This window comes from Centruroides sculpturatus, unplaced genomic scaffold (genome assembly GCF_000671375.1).
Source record: "Centruroides sculpturatus isolate CEXI.00-Female unplaced genomic scaffold, Cexi_2.0 scaffold31, whole genome shotgun sequence".
NCBI lineage: Eukaryota > Metazoa > Arthropoda > Arachnida > Scorpiones > Buthidae > Centruroides > Centruroides sculpturatus.
Window position 1 is genome coordinate 460,612 of NW_019384496.1, and position 9,238 is coordinate 469,849.

The 9,238-nt window shown below is 39.0% G+C and overlaps 1 pseudogene; it reads left to right on the forward strand.

Moving 5' to 3' along the window:
• Nucleotides 1–1,474: 1,474 nt before the first annotated feature.
• On the forward strand, nt 1,475–2,215 carry LOC111621941 (annotated as a pseudogene).
• Nucleotides 2,216–9,238: the final 7,023 nt, after the last annotated feature.

Consider the following 9,238-nt stretch of genomic DNA (forward strand, 5'->3'; position numbering starts at 1 on the left):
TGGTTTAGTATTAAGTTTTTATTCAAAATTCGGAAACAAGGAAACTGGACTTGTTTAATTTGCCACAATTAAGTCCAGAAAAGGAAAAATTTTAGGCAGTTAGTATTCATCATAAAGTAGGCCTACATGTACTAATGTGATTGATTAAGTAATTTATTTATTTTAAAAGTAGTAATTACATTGTAATATTATGTACACTGTATCAGGCTCTGTTGCAAAAAAATTATTGAAAGCCCAATGGGATCCTTTTTGAAAATGCTGCACAGGATCCACTCATATGTAGTTACGTACCAAGTACTATTCTAGATTTTTTTCTGATGATTGTATTTGGCTATGTTTTAAATTGAGAATTTTCTAATCAGATTTCAAACTGATAACTATAAGAATTACTTTCATGTTTGCCAAACTAACAACACTGGATTACAAAATTTCTGAACTTCAGAGTAATGTTACATGACACATTCCAACAAATCCTCTGATTTGTTGGAATGTGTGATGATGTGCTAGGCAAACAAAGTATGTGATTTTAGAATTTAATAGACACTGAATTCTAACAGTAAAATGAACTACAGTCGACCCCCGTATAAGATCATTGATTATTCCGTTTTATATGAATTCCATGTTGTACGAGTCACTTTAATTTTACAAATATGTGTACCGGGCTGTGAACGGCTCACGTATTTGTAAAATTTAAGTGACTTGTACAACATGGAATTCATATAAAACGGAATAATCAATGATCTTATACGGGGGTCGACTGTATACTAATTTTGAGAAAGTTTTATTAGAATTAAATGCAAAACAACAATTAGAGAATAATGTGGTGACAATTATAGAAATGAAATATAAGGGTTCAGGTAACTTATAACACAGTAGAATGGTAAGAAATTGTTATTTTGTTACAAAATCTTAAAAATCAAACATGGATAATATATATCCAGGTTGAGACTTGACTCTTCTGAACTATATTGGAACAAGTTAGACAGCAATGCAAACTATAACTTGTTCCAATATTGAAAAAAAATATTTTCAAAATTTGGATAAAATTAGGTGAAATATATAGGTTTGTGGCGCCCGTCAGCTACGGGCCGATTCTGACAATAGAGGGCGCAAGAAAAGAAAAACGCGAACTTTGAACTGGTCACGCACTTTCCAACCAACAACGACTAGGAACGGATGTGAGAACAAGTGGTCAGCAAAAAACAACTTTGACCTTCGATCGATGTCGGGCTGTAAATATATTGTGTTGTACATAACTGTATATATTCATAAATAAAGAAGGAGATATTAAATTCCAACTGGACTTATTCTCTTCAACATCGAGCGAAATACGAACTCCAAAACTGGTGAGCCGAACAAAGAAGACATGTGCTTCACAAGGATAATCCATCTCCATTGTACAACCACAAGATCAGAAAAATGAAACTTAACTATTTCCTGTAATTTAAGAAGGTCAGTAACAATTTTATATCTCTATTTTCGAAAATTTCGTCAACTCATATAATGGAGTCAGCCGGCGTTCCGCAAATCTCTCGAGTGGCAGTCAAGCCACCTCCATTTTGGAAGAACAAACCCACTCTTTGGTTTGCCCAACTCAAAGCCCAGTTCGCCATCGCTAACGTTTCCGCCGACATAACCAAATTTTACTACGTTATTTCAACAATAGAATCGGACATCCTAGAATCTGTACACGACCTGGTAACTAAGCCACCTGAAAACAACAAGTATGACACTATAAAAAAAAGGCTGATCGACATATACTCGGAAAGCCAAACGTCTAAATTGTGAACACTATTACAAGGACTTGAAATGGGCGACCAGCGCCCGTCACACTTACTAACTAAGATGCGTGACCTCGCCAATGGTCATTTCAGTGAAGACTTATTAAAATCACTGTGGCTTCGACGACTACCAGGAAATATCCAAGCTATTCTGGCAGCCTCGAATGAAACTCTGCCACAACTCGCCACAATGGCTGACAAAATACACGAACTGACCGTCATAAACCACACGCCAATCAGCCAACAGGAACAATTCTCTATTAGCAATCCAATCGAGAAACAAATACAGGAATTAACATTGCAAGTGAATGAACTCGCTACCCTGGTACGAGCACCAAGATACCAACATCTCCCAAGATACGACTTCCGAAATCGCCAGGACTCGCACGGACGAAGCCCATTCTGTGAGTGACGCCGTTACAAAGAACCAGAAGGTGGCTTATGCTTTTACCACACTAACTTTGGTGCAAATGCAAAAAAATGCACCCCACCTTGTTCATTCCAAAAATCGGGAAACTAGACAGGCAGCTCCCTGTGGCCATAGAGAGCAAATGCCAAGTCAATAGAATCTTTATAGCCAACCCTTCATCCAAACTTCACTTTCTAGTCGACACAGGAGCAGACGTATCAGTCATACCAAAAAAATTCGCAGCTCAACCTGTCCATCCAGGAAAACTCACCCTTTATGCAGCAAACGGCACTCAAATTTCAACATACGGAACCAGACTACTCACGATAAATTTAAATCTTCGTCGAACCTTTAGCTGGCCCTTTATCATCGCTGATGTTGCTCAACCCATCCTGGGCGTCGATTTTTTGAAACATTTCAACCTATTCGTCGATGTAAAACATAATTGCTTGATTGATGCCACAACTAAGCTTACATCCAAAGGGATGACAACGAAGAAGCTACCAGCCTCCACCAGCATCACAGTCGTGTCTGGTGACTCACCATACCACAAACTTTTGGCCCAGTTCCCTAATATCACTAATCCATCACGATTGGACAAACCAAAACAAAAGGCTCAGGTTTACCACCACATAGAAACGCAGGGTCCACCTGTGTTTAGCAAATCACGTCGTCTACCTCCAGACACTCTTCTTGCCGCTCGCAAAGAGTTTGAGTTCATGATGGCACAGGGAATCATTCAGCCATCAAAGAGTGCATGGGCCAGTCCCTTACACATGGTAAGAAAACCAAATGGAGACTGGCGGCCATGCGGGGACTATCGCCGCTTAAACACAATTACTCACCCTGATAGATAGATACCCTGTGCCACACATACAAGACTGTATGCAATTATTACATGGGAAGACAATATTTTCCACCCTAGATCTAGCAAGAGCCTACCATCAAATACCAGTCAATCCAGCGGACGTACCTAAGACTGCCATAACTACGCCGTTCGGATTATACGAGTATCTATTCATGCCGTTTGGACTGCGAAATGCTGGACAGACCTTTCAACGATTTATCCACCAAGTGCTACGTGGACTTAACTTCTGTGTCCCATATTTTGATGACGTCCTGGTTGCATCTGTAGACAAGGACGAACATCTACAACACCTCCGTCAAGTTTTCACACGACTTCAAGAACACGGACTTACCCTGAACCCATCGAAATGCGTCCTTGGTCAGACCTCAGTACCTTTCCTCGGATGCCTAATCACTCCCGCTGGCATACAACCTTCACCTGAGAAAGTTCAAACCATCAAAAATTTTCCACGGCCATGAATAATTGCCGAACTACAACGTTTCGTGGCAATGTTAAATTTTTACCATCGGTTTCTCCCAAATGCTGCAGCTATCCAAGCACCTCTGTACGATATTTTGAAAGGTAGCAGAAAAAACGACAAACGCACTATCCAGTGGACCGAAGAGATGACAACCGCATTCAACAAGTGCAAATCCGACTTGGAAAAAGCGGCCATGCTTGCATTTCAACCGAGTAATAGCAAACTTTCCTTGATGGTCGACGCATCGGACCTTGCCATTGGATCCGTTCTGCAATGCCATACCGACCAAGGTCCATGTCCGCTTGCCTTCTTCTCTCGCAAGCTGTCCAATGCAGAACGAAAATACAGCACTTATGACAGAGAGCTCCTCGGCATATATTCATCCATCAAACACTTTAGGCATCACCTCGAGGGAAGACATTTCACTATTCTAACTGACCATCGACCACTGACCTTTGCCCTCAATAAAAAATCTACATCCTGTTCTCCTCGACAACTCCGACAACTTGATTTCATCGCGCAATTCAGCACTGACATCAGACATATTCATGGAGCTGACAATACTGTAGCTGACACTCTCTCTCGAATCAACAACATCCAGCTACCTTCTTCCTTAGACTTCACCGCAATAGCACAGGAACAAAACAACGATGAAGAGCTTAAAAAACTACAATCTACCCAACAATCTTCCTTACAGCTACAACCTCTCACTCTCAATTCCAAACTACAAATCATGTGTGATACGTCAAATAATAGGATACGACCATATATTCCGATTAACTTTCGCCGTGAAGTCTTCAATTCCGTTCACAGTCTCTCCCACCCAGGCACTCGTGCAAAGCGTTCCGGAAACTAATTCAGGAACGCTTTGTATGGCCAGCCATGCTCAAGGATACCAATCAATGGTGCAAAACATGCATAACTTGTCAGCAGAATAAAATCAACCGCCACATTCGAAGCCCACTGCAACAGTTTGACCTACCCAAGCAACGATTCGACCACGTATACATGGACATCGTGGGACCACTTCCACCATCAGAAGGATTCGTGTACCTCCTTACATGTGTCGACCGATTCACACGCTGGCCGGAGGCCACACCAATCCCGGACATAACGGCAGAAACGGTAGCCAAAACATTCATATCAACATGGGTAGCTCGATTCGGAGTTCCTTCCATTATAACAACTGACCAGGGGCGACAGTTTCAGTCCCAACTCTTCATATCACTCACTGCCCTCCTTGGAATCAAACGAATCCGCACAACCCCCTATCACCCATCATCAAATGGGCTGGTAGAGCGTTTTCACCGCACACTCAAGCAAGCCCTACGATGCAGTGACAACAACCGCTGGACAGAAAGTCTCCCTACAGTTCTGCTCGGGCTCCATTCCACGTTTAAACCCGACGTCAGGGGCACTTGCTCAGAAATGGTATATGGAACCACTCTACGTTTACCCGCCGACTTCATACAACCAACAGATAATAACTCCCTTGAGCCACCCATCTTTCTTCAGCGCCTCCGCAATATTATGAACAATTTTTCTCCAGTCCAAACGTCCGCACATGACAAAATTATCACCTTTCTATATCCCTCAATAATGGAATGCTCCCACGTATTTGTTAGAAACGATTCTGTGAAAAAACCCCTACAAGCTCCCTACGATGGCCCTTATCAAGTCCTTACACGATCCAATAAACATTTCACCATACTAATAAAAGGCAGAGAAGCTGTCATCAGCATAGATCGACTCAAACCAGCATTCATCGATACAACTGCAAATGATACATCCACTCCACCGGTCAACAACACAAGTAATCCTGTCACACCGACGCAAGCACCAACCACCACGACCCGGTCAGGACGTCACGTCCGATTCAACCCCCGGTACCTCTGATCCCTATATTGTTGTCACTGGGGGGAGCACTGTGGCGCCCATCGGCTACGGGCCGATTCTGACGATAGAGGGCGCAAGAAAAGAAAAACGCGAACTTTGAACTGATCACGCACTTTCCGACCAACAACGACTAGGAACGGACGTGAGAACAAGCGGTCAGCAAAAAACAACTTTGACCTTCGATCGATGTCGGGCTGTAAATATATTGTGTTGTACATAACTGTATATATTCATAAATAAAGAAGGAGATATTAAATTCCAACTGGACTTATTCTCTTCAACATCGAGCGAAATACGAACTCCAAAGGTTGTTACCGAAGTTTGAAACATTACCAACTGTAAATTTTAAATGCTTAGTACTTTTTAATTTCCATGCTATAATGTCACAAAATGACATTGTACTCCTGCTGTACTTACTTACAATTTTTATTTCAACAGTGAGTGGTCCTGTGCTTAGCATTGTGACAGATTTTTTCTGATCATGGGAACAAACCATAAATATTATTCAAAACTAATCAATTTTTAACAAAATTATTTTTCATAATGGAACCTATTCAAAATGTGCCCTGTAACTTAAAAACAAGAACCACCCTGGTGCACAAACATCCTCTTAGATTATTTTCTAACATTCCTGCAAACTTTTTTAATCTAAAAGTGGGTGCTGCTGTCCTCAATAATAGACCACAGAACTTTGTTGTGATGTACTCAAACAGGCATGGAAAAACACACACTGGCATATTCTTACAAATTAATTTAGCCATGATATGAAACCCTACTATACATAGTGCTTTCATGAATAAAGGAAGAAATGACAATCAACTAAGTTTGTCAACTCCTAATTCCAGCTGACCTGATGTTGTAATCAAGAAGAAAAAATCCAGCAATGAGTTGCTTAAATTTCCTGGAAACATTTAAAACTGCATGTAGCACAATCTGTTATACTACAATACTGTTATACTCGAGACACCCCCTAGTGGGCATTCTTTACAAATTTCCATGAGGCACGGTTCTTTCACTTTTTTGTTCCTATCAATATGCTCTACAGCTCTGTTAAAATCCAAATGGTAAGATTTACCCTCAGGAATGAAGAGGTGGCGACCCCCCAAACCATAGACCCCTGTACTAACAATAAAGTCAAAGGAACTATACCCCTACTCACGACCCTTTGAGAGATATAAGCCCCTGAAATAATAAATTCCTATTACAAATATACTGAATTATTTATATTGTTATAGTGACCAAATAATAATTTATTGGCCAAATGAATAATAAAAATTTATATTGTTAATTTAAATAAGAATTAAAATTGTTAATTTGAATGTTTGAAATATGACACACGATAGGGGCGCCTCTAGTGTCCGTTATCAAACGGTTACGGGACGGACACCCATTGAATGGGTTATATATATAGATGGGGAGTTTGTTTTCACGACTCCAGTCAAAAATTTTTTCCAATTGATTGTTTGTAATTGCCTCCAGTTTGTCAATATTTTGATGGGTCACCATTAACAGGAGGTCATCTGCAAAAGCTTGAATAGTGGTATTTTGATTCTCTTCCATTAGGTTTAGTAGATCATCACAGACCAGATTCCAGAGCCCAGGGCCGCTTTGCGAACCCTGAGGGCAAGCTCTATTAGTGTGCCTGGTGATGGTGAAGCTATTTGCATTATATTTAATACTTCTGTTATTCAGGTAGTCCTGTGTAAGATAGAAAATATTTGCAGGGCAATTTGTCTCTCGTAGCCTGTTTAAAATGCTCGGCCACCACAGGTGGTCAAAAGCCTTGTGAAAGTCAATTTTTACTAATAGAGTATGTTTATTATCATTCCAGCCCTCATGTATAACTTNGCACATAGTGCTATATGCAAATTGTCGGATCAGTCGACGAGGTGGCAAAAAAAGACTTTTGAAATTTGTAAGTTTTAGTTTTTTAAAATCTGCAGAGTTTATCTTGTTTATGTGATAAAATGTAGAAAAGGTTTTGTTTTTAACCTGTATAGTTAAAATTGTGATAAAAAATTGATATTGAAAATGTTAAAAAAACCTAAGTGTAGTCTGATTTCTACTGTATGTGCAGTGTCCATGCTGAAATGAGGTATGGTTTACAAAGAATTTATGTGAGTTTTTTGGTTTTTATTTGTGTCCTGTTAAATATTTTTATATATATTTAGTTAGCTGAAGAGGGGCTGATGCCTGAAACGTTGATGTATGAAAAAAACGTTCTAACTAAATAAAAGATTCAACTAGCCCAGTGTTGAGAAAAACATCACTTCATTGTGCCAGTACACAACAAAAATCTATTAATTAAAAAAATTAAACAATTGGAGGTCGTTTTTGATATCAGAAAGTAGCTTTAAATAACTTTACCGAAGTGAAATCCATGCACTACAACTTTAGAACAATTAATTAAATTTGATAAAAAAATCACATTATTAATTAAAAAACAATTAAGTGTTAATCGCGCGTCATTAAAGGTTAATTAAAATCGCGATAAAATTTTTTTGCGCGGGTAAGAACTTTTGAAAAAATTTGGAGACTTAAAAAACATTCCAAAAATTCAAAAAAAATTTTTTTTGTTAAAAGTAGCCTTAATTAATTTAATTTAACCTTTAGTTCTTCGCCCGAGTTAACTCGGGTATGTTACATAGCCTTACATAAAACTCGATTCTTTCGGCCCCCAAAACATTTTTGTTTTTTTTTGTAAACAATGACTCATCGATGTCAAATTTCGCAGAAAGGCGAGACAAAGGAAAATAAAGTTTGAAGCTTTTTCTTCAAAATTAACGCATTTCTTTCGTTTTTTTCAGTTTTAAGTATTTTTTATGTTTAATTACATTAATATCAAAAATTGCTGGGAACTTAAAAGGTGTTAAGGACCGAGTTTTTTGTAACCCTATGTAACTTGCCCGAGATATCTCAGGCTTGGGGCTTAAGGGGTGGAAGCCATTCCTGAAATACAGGGAAAGGTCAGCTGTAGAATATTGGACAATTTTAACAAAAATCGACGATCGATTTTTGTTAAAATTCAGATCATTACATGTTCTTATTTATTGTTCTATTGAATAATCAGTAAATATGATACTGTTTTCTAATGATACATTGCTACACGATCAAGAAAGATCTAGAACAATGGTATTCAAGCATTTTAATAGTGCAACCCCAAGGTAATTTTCCATGAACCCATTTGGGGTCGCAACCCATAGATTGAATACCACTGATCTAGAACATCTTCCAAGAATGAGCATGAGACTATTTTCAAACATCACTACACAAGGTATTTATCGCCATGCAAATCTCCTGTAAACTCTCTCTCTCTCTCACAACCACTTTTGTTTAAAGATCCCTTGAAATTAAGGCCTAACAAACTCTCAATCCATCTCCACCCCGAATCTGATCGCCTGCACACATGGCCACTCGAGTGACCTATGTCAAATCCGAATCAACATGCCATCTTGGCTTCTGTGTCAAACGAGACACAGTGGTGTCAGTCCCGATGAGGCACTGAAGAGGTGCCAACCCTCCAGTCACAAATAGAAACCAATATAAGTACAGTAAAATTAAGTGACAATGAATTTTAACATTTCCAAGTGTGTGATATAGAGCTCCAAGACATGAAAAAGTGGAAAAAATTGAATACTGTTACCAACTGCCTGAGTGATCTTGTTATTTCAGATAAGAGAGCATAATGTAGCATTCTTGAAGGTACTGTCTTAAGCAGACTCAACTGTAGTAGTTTTTTTCTTACTAAATTCTAGGGACAATTTTGGTTAATTGAAAATTTATTTTATTTGATCATCATCTGTCAGAAGATCTCAGAAAATTGT